The sequence below is a fragment of the Podarcis filfolensis genome, assembly GCF_964270895.1.
Source record: "Podarcis filfolensis genome assembly, chromosome: 11".
Lineage (NCBI taxonomy): Eukaryota > Metazoa > Chordata > Lepidosauria > Squamata > Lacertidae > Podarcis > Podarcis filfolensis.
This window is the reverse complement of record NC_139613.1, coordinates 52409334-52414429: the sequence shown is the minus strand read 5'-3', so window position 1 is coordinate 52414429 and position 5096 is coordinate 52409334. Positions and strand designations below refer to the sequence as shown.

The window sequence follows — 5096 nt, the reverse complement described above, 5'->3', positions numbered from 1 at the left end:
TTGTGATAAGTGCTCTCCAAGTTTCTGCTCATGACAGATGAGGAAGGCATGCCATTATATTGTTTTTAACCTTAGTTCAGAGTAATTACTGTCAACAAACAACTCAGTTTTGTATGTTTTAAATAATTAAAGGCAAGCATTCTTCTTTGATCTCCCGGAAAAGCTCTTTCATTCAGCATTTTTGCTTATTCCCATCATACCTACAACACAGTTTTTGTTAAAAAGCAACTTTCTCTGTAAACGGGTGTTCCCATTATGAATATATCATCATCCAAACACTCAGGTTAGAGGGTTCAGTGCCTCACCCGGGTTGAGAAAGATTTCTGATTTTGCACACACCAATAATATGCAAAACTTATTTAAAAAACACGAACACGGCATCACTTTGAGCATCCCTTTCTAAGGAATGCCTTTTCACAATTGCACATTCCTGCTTCAAGGCTGCATTCTGTTTTATAAAATGTGTGTTTTCTGTTGATTCATTAACCATCTGCTTTGGATGACGCTGTGAAAGATGCTTTTGACTTTGCAATATGCAAATATCACCAAAGAAAGAAAGAACAGTATGTAGCCACATCCTACTGGTTTTTCTTCTTCACTTTTTTTTTCACTTTTTGACTTTTTATTAAATATAGTACAGTTGGAGAAGAGCAACTATTCATTTTCCTCACTGCGAAGCCTGGCATTTGAATTGGTGACTTTGATAGCAAGCTGAGCTGCTCTTTCCACAATTATCTTCCGATTCTTGGATGAAACCTTGTGAGCAATCTCTGCACAATAGGACTTGTTGCTCAGCAGCCGCACCTCCAGCTCTTTGAGATTGTTTCAAAGGAACTTTCTGAATGCTGAAGGCAACATGTGCTTTGTCTTCTTACTGCTACCGTACCCAATTGTTGGGCATCAATATTTGGCCCTTGAACCTTCTGAGAACTCTGTTGTCAATACAGCTGGGCTTCCACCAGGTACACTTAATTTTGACATAGTGGTCAGAAGGATGGCGGATGAACTTCTTCGTCCTCTTCTCTTTTTTCCTTTTTTTATCATGATTTTTATTGAGTTTTCCATATTTCATTTCATTTTATCATACATATCATACATATCTCGAGCTTACATCACTACTCCAAATGAGTAACGACTTCCTTCTGTCACTCTTTCTGATTTTCCTACTATTTTAACATATTTATCACATTTCTATAATCACTTCTTTACCATATATAATCATTTAACAGTCACCCTTTCATTTGTAAATTAGCTCCTTCTTTCCACATTACAAAACATTTCACGTTAATGCTACAAACATTTTTAGGTGTTTACAACTTTCTTTCAAATAATTTATAAATTTGCTCGAGTCCCTTTGAAATCTTTCGTCGAGTCGATTCCTAATTTTCTCCGTCAACTTCGCTAGTTCCACATACTCTACCATCTTTATCTGCCAATCATCCAGGCTGGGGAGCTCTTGCTGTTTCCATCTTTGTGCCAGGAGGATTCTTGCTGCCATTGTGGCATACATGAATAGGTTTACATCTTTTTGGTGGATTTTCTCATCAGTTAGTCCTAATAAAAATACTTCTGGTTTTTTACTAAAATTGTATTTCAATACCTTTTTTAATTCATTGTAAATAGTATCCCAAAAGATTTTAACTTTAGTACAAGTCCACCACATATGTAGGAAATTCCCTTCTTTTCCCCTACATTTCTAGCATAATTTATCTTGGCTTCTATACATTTACTTGGTGTGAATGCTGAAGGCAACATGTGCTTTGTCTTTTTACTGCTACCATACCCAATACTGGGCATCAATATTTAGCCCTTGAATCTTCTGAGAACTCTGTTGTCAATACAGCTGGGCTTCCACCAGTTACACTTAATTTTGACATAGTGGTCAGAAGGATGGTGGATGAACTTCTTCGTCCTCTTTTTGATGATCTTAGGCTTGATGAGGGGTCTGAGGGCCGGCATAGTGTCTGCTGGAGAATGGCGGCACCCGTGCAGAGAGGGAGTGTAGAGAGGGAGAGAAAAGCGCCACCTCCTACTATAGACAAAATCTTAACATGCCACAGAGCTGTATTTCGTTTAGCGTAGTGGTTCCCAAAGTGAGCACACACACCCCCAGGGTGCTAAGAAGCAAGGGAGTGGCGTGGGGGGAGTGTCACTGGAAGTGAAAATAACTATCAGACTTTGAAAAGCTAATATCACTAGATCAAGATCAACAAATTTGTTGAATTAATTACAATAAATAGTTTTAATTGGATTTTTAATAAATGTGCAATCCATGGTTACTGTTTTGAATTGTATTGTGTTATTATCTTCCTCAGTGGCTCATGCAAACCACTGTTCTGAATAATGGACTTGATAGCATGGGGGCACTGGGGTGTGGAAAGATATATCCATGTCAATGTGCTATTTCATACACACAAAATGTATCTTATCTAAACGGTCAGTTTGTCACCATAGTGTTCAGCAACCTAAAATCTACATAAGAGGAAGAGCCAGATGTCAGGGGTTATATACTGATATTGTGCTGCTTAGAACCCTGAGGCACAGGAAATTGCCTTATGCCAGATCAGACTATCTCCTAGTCTTGTCTGTTCTTTTTTTCTTTTTTCCTCCTAGTAATTTTATTAGAATTTGGAAAAAGGGATCAAGATCATCATCTACTATCTTTTTATAAAAACTCTAAGACATTAATCTAAATGAAAACACAGACCAGAAAGAAAAAAATTTAAAAAGGAAAGAAAGAAAGGAAAAGAGAGAGAGAGAGAGAGAAGAGGAGAGAGAGAGAGAGAGAGAGAAGGATGGAGAGCTATAGAGAAGGGATAAAAGAGAGAAGAGGAGAGAAAGAGAGGAGATAATGAAAGAAAAATGAAGAAGGAAAGAAAGAAGCAGAGAGAGAGAGAGAGAGAGAGAGAGAGAGAGAGAGAAAGAAAGAAAGAAAGTTAAGATAATAAATAACTTCTGATAATTCATCTGTCCCCTATATATAATGTTATGACCATAGGCACTAACTCCTAGGGGTGCAGGTGTATTTGCCCCCCTCAATATTTGTTGGCAGGGGGCTGAGCCCCCCAATGTTGAGGGAATGGAGGAGACCAAGCATGGTGCAGCATCTTTGGCCAGCTGCTCCTGAGCGTGCGAGATGAGAAACCCCTGGTCATTGAAGGTGTGCAGTGTTGCACTCTGCGCTTGGCCTCCACCCAACAATGCGTGTGCATTGCATGCATGACATCACAGGTGCGTGACGCTGGGCCCCCTCAGTATTGGGCGCAAGACTAAGGATCTGCCCATGACTGCTGGTTTGATTTCAAAAATGTGCCCCTGGACTCTAAAAGGTTGGGTACCTCTGTACTATTCAAGTGGGGCAGGGGCATGAGAACCACCATGTCAACTACAGTAGCAACTATAGTTGTAGGTACCTAACTATAGTTGTAGGTACCCTGCACAACAATTTGCAATCCTCATCCGAAACTTCTTCCACTTTCTGTTTTTAGCTTACAAATACCGCATGGAGCCCCAAACAATGCAAAAATCATGTACCCAGTTGAGGGGAACATGCAGTCTTCCCTGCTGACTGTACAAGAGAAGTCTAAGAATTGTTTCAGAGGGTTAATGAACTAAGTAAAAGAAAATGCGAGCATTTTATATCCCACAGAAAACTTCCTCAAGGTGCCACAATCCACGCTAGAGACTGTCAAATGGTTCTTACTTTGTCTCAGTGAAAACAACAGAGCTTTTTCAGTGCCTCGAGCAAGCCTTTAGAAGTATGCCAACATGACCAAATCAAAAGCGATGGTCTTAGCCTCCCCACCAGCAAGACAATCAGTAATTAACTTCAAAGCTAACCGTTTCCTAAGGACTTAAAGTAACTGGAAATACAAATCTAGACCAGTTTAATTAAACTAATAATGCTAAGCCTGCAAGTTTTATTTTTTCCCCTCCGCCCCCACACATAATCACTTGTATTAGATGCAATAGATAAATACCGATGGAGATTTAGCGCAAATGCTAAGAACAAGCGGGAAGCACAGAAAATGTAATAAACGAAAGAAAGAAAGCTGCTTTGGCAGCTGCATACTGAAGGCGATCTGTCAAGGCAACAAATGCTGTTGAAAACTGGGTGCAGAATGATACCAATGTCGAGTATTTTTAACATCAGTTGAGCAACGCTGTGCATAGAAAATAAGAGCAAAGATGCAGACAGAGGGTGAGGATTGGATTATTCACAGTTCACAAAACTAAGCAATGTGGATGATAATTGTTGCTGATTCCTGGAGGCTGCTAAGACATAACATGAAAACATTCTGAATTTTAAAGAGCTCAAGATTTCTACTGTTTCCAGACGTATTTACAAGCCGATCTGTGAACTTCTGACATTTCTATTCCACCTCTCTTCTCTGGGGAGGTCAAGGTGTTGCTTACAGGTTCTCCATCAATCTCCCATCCACATCCTGACTCATCCAGACTCAGACCTGCATCGCTTTTAAAGAAGTCGCTGTATCGTGTGCATTCAAGCCAATCCTTAGGCTTGAATTGAACCCCTTTGATTCAGGGGGTTAAGATGGTCCAACTAAGAGCACAATCCTAAACCCAGGTGAAGTGGGTTCACGGAGCAGGGACCGAGCAACGGGAGCTCACCCCGTCGCGGGGATTCGAACCACCGACCTTCTGATTGGCAAGTCCTAGGCTCTGTGGTTTAACCCACAGCGCCACCCACATCCCACTAAAAGGATAGAGGCATACAATTAATTGGTGACTCTCGGTGGAAAGTGCATCTCCATCCATCCGGTTCAAAACGTATCCGCAACCATTGTAATGCAGGAGAGGATCTGTCCAGATATGCCTCTATATCTTCTTTTTGGTGATCACTCAAAGCCGAGTAAGATTGTCTTCCATGAACATGGTCTTAACAATGAGTCCGTAAGTAACTGTGGAGACCAATTCTGGAGCCACGCGTCCTTCCACATTGGTTTCTGGGTGGGAGTTGATCATAGTGGGGGTTTGCCAAGCATGTCTTCCTCTTAGCACGTTTCTCCCTTTTGTCCTGAGTTCGTGCTTCTTCAAAGTCCATGACACCTTTGGTAAAGGCTTTTCTCCAACTC

The 5096-nt window shown here is 40.8% G+C and overlaps 1 pseudogene across 1 annotated transcript; it reads right to left on the bottom strand.

Annotated features, from left to right (window-relative positions):
• Positions 1-654: 654 nt before the first annotated feature.
• On the bottom strand, positions 655-2019 carry LOC310744315 (large ribosomal subunit protein eL32-like; annotated as a pseudogene). Its single transcript has 2 exons — positions 1731-2019; positions 655-845 (listed from the first exon to the last, which is right to left on the bottom strand). The product of its transcript is annotated as a large ribosomal subunit protein eL32-like (transcript).
• Between the last annotated feature and the right edge of the window lie 3077 nt (positions 2020-5096).